The sequence below is a fragment of the Canis lupus genome, chromosome 1 (genome assembly GCF_048164855.1).
Source record: "Canis lupus baileyi chromosome 1, mCanLup2.hap1, whole genome shotgun sequence".
Classification (NCBI taxonomy): Eukaryota; Metazoa; Chordata; class Mammalia; order Carnivora; family Canidae; genus Canis; species Canis lupus.
In genome coordinates this window covers 41353881-41364230 of record NC_132838.1, presented here as the reverse complement: position 1 = coordinate 41364230, position 10350 = coordinate 41353881, and the positions used below count along the sequence as shown (strand labels likewise).

At 42.9% G+C, this 10350-nt stretch overlaps 1 protein-coding gene across 8 annotated transcripts in view; it reads left to right on the top strand.

The window, feature by feature from the left end:
* Positions 1 to 2787: 2787 nt before the first annotated feature.
* LATS1 (large tumor suppressor kinase 1) overlaps positions 2788 to 10350 on the top strand; it is a 47429-nt gene continuing 39866 nt past the window's right edge. For 3 of the 8 annotated variants that reach the window (XM_072827436.1, XM_072827447.1, XM_072827443.1), the window contains exons 1-2: positions 2793 to 3024; positions 3880 to 3962. The gene's annotated coding sequence lies outside the window, so the exon portion shown is untranslated. Of the gene's footprint in view, positions 3025 to 3879; positions 3963 to 10350 lie in introns of all 8 variants that reach the window. The other 5 variants (XR_012031616.1, XM_072827475.1, XR_012031622.1 and 2 more) reach the window with 4 other exon arrangements.

The following is a 10350-nucleotide window of genomic DNA, read 5'->3' as shown; positions in this document are numbered from 1 at the left end:
TAAGCGAATAAAATCTTAAAAAAAAAGAAAAGTTGAATTTTAAAATTTCTTAGCAATAGATGTCCACAACCAATGATACTCCAGTTGTAACAAGCATACCTAGACCCAGATGTAGTTTCTAATAACCATTCCCCAATTAAAGGAACAAGGATTTCTTGGAGGCACAGGGAATATATAAGATAGCTTGAAACATACTGTCGGAAAGTAAGGAAGTTCTTTTATTTATTTATTTTTTTAAGTAAGCTCCAACACCCAGCATGGAGCCGAGTGCAGTGGTTCAATTCATAACTTTGAAATCAGCTGAGCTGAGATCAAGAGTCATGCTTACCTGCCTTAGCCATCCAGGTGCCCCTTCAGGGAGTTGTTTTAAAAAACAATTTTAAAAGCCCATAAGAATGGGAGGGGAGGGGTATGTCAAAGGGACATAAGCCAATTCAACTGGAAGAGTTCCCAGTGGCCAAAGCTGGAACAATTTGGTCAACAAAATAAATAAAATATTAACTAAATATCCATGAATCCACACTGATATGAATTTTGTTTGTTTTAAAGATTTTATTTATTTATTCATGAGAGATACAGAGAGAGAGAGGCAGAGACAGGCAAAGGAGAAGCAGGTTCCATGCAGGGACCCTGATGCGGGACTCCCATCCCAGGACGCCAGGATGACGCCCTGGGCCGGAGGCAGACATTCAACTGCTGAGCCACCCAGGCGTCCCTGATATGAAAGCTTAAAAAATAATAGAGAAGAGACAAATCTCAGAATTCCAACTAATTTATGTAAATTCTCTGCCCAAAAAGAGGTAGAATGTAATTCTTTACCCCTTAAGTGTGGGCTGCTTATAGTCTAGAGCTTTCCCTTAAGATTCAGTTACTGGGAGGACTTAGGTTCTCAGGGCCACATTGCTCTTCAGACTTCTTCCATGTGTCCTGCCCCTATTCCTACAGTCACCAAGCATTAAATTTGGCCCCTGTATCTGATAATAAAAGCAAAATTAAACCCCAAATCCCCATTTCCATGAAGCATTGAAAAGTCGAATAGGTTGAAGCTAGGGTTTTCCCAAAGAAAGCCCTTCAAATGCAGTGGTAGGTCTTGCCAGAGACATCCAGCAGCCTTAGTAAGCATTTTCCTGCTCCTTCACCTCCACCCCCACACCAGTCTCAGCTGCTTTTCATCTTGGGGGATTGCTTCATCTTTCCTGATCATTCCTGCTCTTCTCTCCCCCTGCTTCCTTGGAGTTAAAACTCCTAGTCCCAGATAGAGCAATTCACTGAGCTCCTTGAATTATCTAGGAAATTTCCCCAGAACAGTTAGTTTATGGAGGCTTAGAAGTGAAGAGCTTAAGAAGTTCCCAGGATGGTGACAGAGGTCACAAGATGTGGGGGAGGGCAGGTATGCTTTCTCAGATATATAATCCTTCTGGAAAGGGCAAGCAGGCCTGTGAATATATTAGATTAGTCCTGCAGTTGATGAAAGCCCCAGGGCTATTATGTGACCCACCTTGGGTCATACACTGTATCTTCTACAATCTCTGTGCTTGTGCTTATAGAATTTCAACCAAGTGCTCCTGGAATGGAATCTTTTAAGAGGTTTTCACATTTGAACTTCAGGATACAATGGCCAGTAACTAATTTAACAACCTGAAAAAGAAGTCTTTAATAAAGTTTTTATAGTTAGTCTCCTGCAGAAGAAAGATGTTTGAGGGGCTCCTGGCTGGCTCGGTTGGTGGAGGAACCTGTGACTCTTGGTCTCCAGGTGGTGAGTTCCAGCCCCATGCTGGGTGTAGGCATTACTTAAAAAATATAATCTTTAAGAAGAAAAGAAGAAGAAGAAGAAGAAAAGATGTTTGAGATTACTAACTATATATTTTATAGAGGCAGATTGGGCAAAGGCACTCTTTACAAAGGGTAGGCGGTACTTTCAAACATCATAAATCCAATGATCCCATCCCAAACGCCTTTTTTTTTCTTAAGATTTATTTATTTATCCATGAGAGACACACAGAGAGAGGCAGAGCAATAGGAGGAGGGGGAAGCAGGCTCCCTACTGGGAGCTGAGGCAGGACTCGATCTCAGGACCCCGGGATCAGGCCCTGAGCCGAAGGCAGACGCTCAACCACTGAGCCACCCAGGCGTCCCCCCATCCCAAACTTCTAATTCAAGTTGGCAAGAAATAAAACCTCTCTGGCAGTCACTGTTATTCCCATTGTGGCAATAATGACTTCCCCCTCTACCGATTCGGTTGACAGGTTAAAAATCTCCAAACGCTGTTACCCTGTCCTGGCTCAAGATTCTATGAATCCGGCGGATTCAGCAAATACTTAACTACGGACTTCACTCCGGGAAAGAGTGTTCATTTCCAAGCCTCTAGAAACCTGGATCCTAGTGCCGTCGGCGGGGTTTCCGAGCAACTCACTGCCGTTTCCTTCTGAGAATCAAACTCCTTTGAGACGCGCGTCTTCTTTTCCACCCGTGCACAGAAGGAGCCCAATTAAGAGAGAGGCTGAAATGAGTGGCCTTGGAAGGGGAGAGCCTGATGGCGCGACCCCGGCGAGTCACCTGGGCCGCGCCAGGCGGGGGCGACGCGGGGCGACCGGGGCGACCGGGGCGACGCTCGCCCACACGCCGGGGGGAGGGCGCCCGCGCAGGGCGGCGGCTGCAGGCGGCGCGCTGGCTGCCGGCGGCGGGCGGCCCGGCGGACTGAAGCCCCCAGTCCTCGGCCCCCGCGCAAGCGACGCCGGGAAATGCCCACATCCGGGAAACCTGCGGCGGAGTGCGGCGGCGGCGACACCGAGTGGAAGGCAAAATGGCGGCGGCGGCGGCGGACTGGTGCTGAGGGGAGAGCCAGGTCCCCGCGACCCCCGCGACGGGCCGCGCTGGCCCGCGGCAGCCCGCCGGCGTCTCTCCCCGCCCCGCCCCGCCCCGCCCCGCCGGGGATACCCGGGGTCCCTGGGCCGGGCTCCGGCCGCCGGCGCGCCCGCTCTCGGGCCCGTGGCCGCTGTCCAGGAGCCCCGCTCTCCCCTGCAGGTAGGTCCGGGGCCGGCGTAGCGGGTGGGGCGCCCTCTCCTCCCGAGCCCGAGTTGGCGGGGCGGTGGCCGCCGGGGCCCACGCCCAGCCCCGCTGGCGGGGGTCCAGGGGCTGCTGCGGGCGGGCCGGGGCGGCCCGGTGCGGGCCTGATTTGGCTGGTTGCATGGACCTGAGCTGAGCCCTGCCCTGGGGAAGCGAGGGTTGGCCGCGCCCGGGGCTGAAGGAAGAGCCGCAGGCGCTGCGGCCTCGGAAGGGCACGTTAGGCTGCGGGGAGCCTCCCTTGCTGGAGGCCCCGGGCGCGCTGGCCCCGCTTGCACCCCATCCCCAACGCGGACGCGTCAGTGTTCAGGGAGGAAGGAGGGAAGGAAGGTGAACCGTGGTCCTGAAAGACCATCGCAGTGGACGAGCCGCAGTTGTTTGCATCCCAGAGTCCGGGACTCAATCCTGGACTCACCTTGAAGAAAGCCTGGCAATTTCTATTTCCAGTCCACTGTAATGCCAGCCTACTGTGCATAGTTGGGAGAGGTCGGAGGGTTGGAGGCGTTTTTTTTTATGGAGTGGGAATGTGTACTTAAATAAACCGAAGAAAAGAAAAGGAAAGGAGTATTATTTGTTGTAACTTCAAAAAAGAACTTGTATGGCAAAGAATCCCTCTCGGGTGATTGGATTTAACCCGGTTCTCTGACTTCTCCAATTAAAGTTATTCTCCCAGGAAATAAAGTTTAATGTTTGTCGCCCCGTACGTTACAATGAGTTAAAATATATATAATTGTGTAGAAGTTATTCATGCATCTAGTGAGAAATAAGTAAATAAATAACAGTCTCACACACAAATAATTATGTCGCTTCACCCAGGATCATGAAGCTTGTCAGACCTTTATGGATTATTGATTGAAGATTAAAAATCTTTATCAGATTTCGTTCATGAGGAAGAAAAGGTAGGATATTATCATTGATATGAATGTTCTCTGCTAAGATAGCTACATTTGTGATTTATGTAAGGTGATTTCTTTAATGAGTTCATGGGCAGGTAAAGTGAGCTAGTTGGTTCTCTAAAGCAGTGGAGGAATTTGACTGATTTAACAGTAAAAGAAGTAGCATTGTGTTCCTCTGATCAGCTGCTGCTACAAGAAACTAGATCACGGCACATCCTGGCGAAGGCGCATTCTTTCTATGCCTGAGTATCTATTGAATAGATACTTGCCACTCTTCAAATTAAAAAAAATACTTATACATGTTTTTGTTTTGTTTTGTTTTGGTATGAAAAAATGTAGCAGTCTTTCGGGGGTGGGGAATGATCCCTGTCTTCTTCTATAGGTTGATTCTTTGTTTTCAATGCTAATCCTTGTTATTCTGTATGAATATACCCTTGGAATAGATCCAAGTCAATTTTCATTATAGATGCTGTATTTAGATTAGTGGATTTTTGTAGACTACAAAGTTATTTAGTCATTGAACAACATTTTTATCAAGTATAAATGGCAATCCTTTTTCAGCATAAGATAAAATATAGTAGTGTTTTTCACTTTCAATCAGCTTTGTAGAAAGCAAATTGAAGAAAATGTCAAAATTGCTGTCCAAACAACGGAGACTATATGTTGCTAAGAAAGAAACAATACATATTACTACTGTTGCTATTCTCATAACTGACTCAAAGCATGGAGAAAGGCCATCTTTTTTATAAACCTAATTCAACCCAAGGTAGCACTTTGAAATCTTATTATGTAATGGCACCTGGTTTTTCCCTAAGTTGGACAAGATATCTACAATAACTGTTTGGGTTTGCTGACATTTGCATATTTGATGAAGGTCTGAAGTTTCAAAGAATCGGAGGTTTTGTCTGTTCAGTCTAACTAATTTAAATGCTCCTTAAAAGAATGAGTGAGTCATGATCCTTGACCTTAAGTAACTTAAGACGCAGGTTCTGACGAGAAGAGCACTGGGCCAGTTCAGGATGTGTGGATTCTGTTTCTAGTGTGACCTCCAGCTGGCTGCATGAACTTAGGCTAGTTTATCTCTCTGGATTAATTTCCTCTTCTGGAGTGTATATGGAGGGGAGGGAGGAGATACATGTTTAAAATACCCTGTTCTCAATGAATCTGTGATCTAGTAGGAGAAAGGAGACAACTTTATTTATTTATTTTTGACAACTTTAAGACTAGGGCAAAAACAGGTTTTGTTTGACCACACAAAGTGCATTTATAGTTCAGAGAAAGATAACAAACATGAGTGAATCTGAATCTTCATGCAGATGGCACATGAGTGGCACCTCAAAGGTTGGGTATGATTTCTACAAGAAGAAATATGGCAAGGGCTCTCCCAAGAAGAATAAACAGGATGAGTAAGGACATGAAGGTAGAAAAGCACAAGGTACGAAAACCGAGAGCAAGTAATTTGGCTTAAAATATAAGGTACATTGGGGAAAGTCTGGGTAAGATAGTGGAAAGAGATAAGAAGATAACTGACATTTATTGAGTTGAGCATTTATTCTAAACATTTGACATGCACAGTTGATCCTTGAACAACATATTTGAAGTGTGTGGGTCTACTTATACATGGATTTTTTCATTGAATATATTGGAAAAAGTTTTGGAGATTTGTTGCAATTTGAAAAAAACTCACAGATGAACAGTATAACCTAGAAATACTGGGAAAAAAAACTAAGAAAAGTATAGGCTTTGTTGTAAGCATACGGAGTATATAATACCTATACAAAATATATGTTAACAGTATTTATGTTATCAGTGAGGCTTCTAGTCAACAGTAGACTATTAATGGTTAAGTTTTGGGGGAGTCAAAAGTTATATTCAGATTTTTAACTGCACAGAGGGTCAGCACTCCTAACCCCTGTGTTATTTAAGGGTTAACTGTATTAAACTGTATTTTGAGCAGGACCATTATTGCCTACATTTGAAGATGGAGAAACTGAGGCACAACTTGCCAAGATTACACAGCCAGTTAGTGGTAGAACTGGGATACCCTGCAGTTTGACTCCAGAGCTCTTTAACCACTAATTTAAAGGAATCATTGAGGGTTCTGGAGGACGAAAGTGACATGATCACAACTATTTATTAGGAAGATTAATCTGGCATCAGTGTAACATGAGTTAGCGGTCAGCTATTTTGCTTTGAACAGTTCTTTTAAAAACTCTACTAATTTGAATATTCACATTTGCAATTAGCAAAGATTACTAAGATTTGTTAATCAGTGTCGACCATACTTTATTGATTGGAGGAATTGTAAATTAGTACACCTTTCTGGAAGGCAATCTGACCATAAGTGTCAGAATTTTATTTTATTTTTTATTTTTTTTCCTTTTTCAAAAATTGTGTTTTATTTTAAACTCCAGGATAGTTAACATACACTATTATATTTTGGGTATATAATGTAGTGATTCAACAATTCCATACATCATCCAGTCCTCATCACAACATGTATACTCCTTAATTCCCATCACCTATTTTACCAATTTCCCCACCTCCCCTCTGGTAACCACCAGTTCTCTATAATTAGGGTCTTTTTCTTGGTTTGCCTCTCTCAGTCTCCTTTTTTTACCTTTGCTCATTTGTTTTGTTCTTAAATTCCACATGTGAGTGAAATCATATGGTATTTGTCTTTCTCTGACTTATTTCACTTAGCCTTATTTAGCTCCATCCATGTCCTTGCAGTTGTCAAGATTTCATTCCTTTTTATGGCTGAATAATATTCCAATGTGTTTGTGTGCACTGCATATTCTTTATTCATGCATATTCTTTATTCACTGCATATCATTTATTTTTATTGATGGATGCTTGGGCTGCTTCCAGTTGGCTATTATAAATAATGCTGCTATAAACATAGGGGTTCATAGATCTTCTTGAATTAGTGTTTTTGTATTTTGGGGGTAAATGTGCAGTAGTGCAATTACTGGATCCAAGGGTAGTTCTATTTTTAACTTTTTGAGGAATTTCTTTTTTTTCTTTTTAAGATTTTATTTTTATTTATTCATGAGAGACACAGAGAGAAGGAGAGGCAGAGACACAGGCAGAGGGAGAAGCAGGCTCTATGCAGGGAGCCCGATGTGGGACTGGATCCCAGGTCTCCAGGATCATGCCCCAGGCTAAAGGCAGGCACTAAACTGCTGAGCCACCCAGGGATCCTGAGGAATTTCCATACCGTTAGCCACAGTGGCTGTGCCAGTTTGCTTTCCCATCAGCAGTGCAAGAGGGTTCCTGTTTTTCTGCATCCTTGCCAACATTTGTTGTTTCTTGTGTATTTTATTTTAACTATTCAAATGTCAGGATTTTAAATACAGGCATACCTTGGAGATATTGCGGGTTTAGTTCCAAACCACTACAGTAGAACAAATATTAGAATAAAGTGAGTCAAATGAATTTTTTGGTTTCCCAGTGCATATAAAAGATATGTTTACACTATACTATAGACTATTGATAGTGTAATACCATTATGTCTAAAAAGACTATATACCTTAATTAAAAAATACGTTATTGCTGAAAAATGCTAACCCTCATCTGAGCTTTCAGCAAGGGATAATCTTTTTGCTGGTGGAAGGTCTTGCCTCCATGTTGATGGCTGCTGACTGATTAGGGTGGCAGGGGCAGTTTCTTAAAATAAGAGCAGTGAGGTCTGCTGTATCAATTGACTCTTCCTTTCATGAATGATTTCTCTGTAGCATGCGAAGTACTTTGGTAGCATACCTACAGTAGAACTTTGAATATTGGACCCAATCCTCTCAAAGCTTGCCACTGTTTTCTCATCTAAATTAAGAAACTCGGGATCCCTGGGTGGTGCAGCGGTTTGGTGCCTGCCTTTGGCCCAGGGCGCGATCCTGGAGACCCAGGATCGAATCCCATATCAGGCTCCTGGTGCATGGAGCCTGCTTCTCCCTCTGCCTGTGTCTCTGCCTCTCTCTCTCTCTGTGACTATCATAATTAAATAAAAATTAAAAAAAATATTTAAAAAAAATAAAATAAAATAAATTAAGAAACTCAATTAAGTTTATGTAATGTTCTAAATCCTTTGCATTTCAGCAGTCTTTGCAACATGTTCACCAGCAGTAGATTCCATCTTAAGATATTTACGTTGTTTATCCATAAGAAGCAACTCCTCATCTATTAAAGTTTTTTCATGAGGTTGCCACTACATCTGTATTACTTCCTCCACTGAAAATCATCCATGAGGGTTAGAATCAGCTCCTTCCATACTCCTATTAATGTTGCTATTTTGACCTCTTCCTATGAATTATGAATATTCTTAATGGCATCTAGAATGGTGAATTAGGGGCAGCCCGGGTGGCTCAGCGGTTTAGCGCCGCCTTCGGCCCAGGGTCTGCTCCTGGAAACCCGGGATCTAGTCCCACGTTGGTCTCCCTGCATGGAGCCTGCTTCTCCCTCTGCCTGTATCTCTGACTTTCTCTCTCTGTGACTCTCATAAATGGATAAATAAAATCTTAAAAAAAAAAAAAAAAAGAATGGTGAATTATTTCCAGAAGGTTTTCAATTTACTTTGCCGGGATCTATCAGAGGAATCACTATCTATGGCAGCTATAGCCTTACACAGTGTATTTTCTTAAGTAATGAGACTTGAAAGTCAAAATGACTCCTTGATCTATGGACTACAGAATGGATGTTGTGTTAGCAGGCGTGAAAACAACATTAATCTCATTGTGTATCTCCATCAGAGTTCTTGGGTGACCAGGTACATTGTCAATGAACAGTATTTTGAACGAAATCTTTTTTTCTAAGCAGTAGGTCTCAACAATGAAAATATTCAATAAACCATGTTGTAAGCAGATGTTCTGTCATCCAGGCTTTGTTGTTACATTTCTAGACCAGAGCAGAGTATATTTAGCATAATTGTTAAAGATCCTAAGATTTTGGGAACGGTAAATTGGCTTCACTTTAAAGACACCACCTGCAGTAGCCTTGACCAAGAGAGTCAGGCTGTCATTTGAAGCTTTGGAGTCAGGCATTGACTTCTCTCTAGCAATGAAAGGTCTAAATGGCATATTTTTCAAATAAAAGTCTGTTTCATCTACAATGGAAATCTGTTGTTTAGTGTAACCACTTTTATTATCTTAGCTAGGTTTTCTGGATAACTTGGGGCACCTTCTACATCAGTACTTAGTTGTTTCACCTTGTACTTTTATGTTATGGAGATGGCTTTTTTCTTTGAATCTCAAGAACCTACCTCTGCTACCTTCAGACTTTTCTTCTGCACCTTCCTTACCTTTCAACCTTCACAGAATTGAAGAGTTAGGGCCTTGCTCTGGATTAGGCTTTGGCTTAAAGTAATGTCATGTCTGGTTTGATCTGTTTAACAAACCACCGAAACTTTCTCTATATCAGCAATAAGGGTATTTTGCTTTCTTATCCATGCATTCACTGGAGTAGCACTTTTATTTTATTTATTATTATTTTTAAGTACTCTCTACACCTAACCTGGTGCTCAGACAACCCTGAGATCAGAAGTCACGTGTTCTACCAACTGTGCCAGCCAGGTGCCTCTTAAGTAGCACTTTTCATTTCCTTTAAGAACTTTTCCGGGGTGCCTGTGTGTCTTAGTCAGTTGAGTGTCCAACTCTTGATTTTGGCTCAGGTCATGATCTCACGGGTCCTGGGATCAAGCCCTGCCTCAGGCTCCTTGTCAGTGGCGAGAGTCTGCTTGAAAGATTATCTTCCTCTGCCCCTACCCATTGCTCGTACTTTCATTCTCTTTCTCTAAAATAGATAAATCAAAAAAAATAAAAATAAAAATAAATACGTAAATCTTCGGATCCCTGGGTGGCTCAGTGGTTTAGCGCCTGCCTTCAGCCTGGGGCGTGACCCTGGAGTCCCAGGATCGAGTCCTACGTCAGGCTCCTTGCATGGAGCCTGCTTCTCCCTCTGCCTGTGTCTCTGCTTCTCTGTGTGTGTGTCTCTCTCATGAGTAAATAAATAAATAATCTTAAAAAAATAAAAATAAAAACATATATAAATCTTAAAAAGGGGGGGGGGGCACTTTTCTTTTGCTTTTACAACTTAGCTGAATGGCACAAGAGGCCTAGCTTTTGGCCTGTCAGCTTTTGACATGCCTTCCTCACTAAGTTTAATTGGCAAGAAATCTGCAACTCTTCCTTTCACTTGAACATTTTTTTTATTTTTTATTTTTATTTTTTTAAAAGATTTATTTATTTATTCATTCAGAGAGAGCGAGAGAGAGGCAGAGACACAGGCAGAGGGAGAAGCAGGCTCCATGCAGGAAGCCCGATGTGGGACTCCATCCCGGGTCTCCAGGATCACACCCCGGGCTGCAGGCGGCACTAAACCGCTGCACCATCAGGGCTAC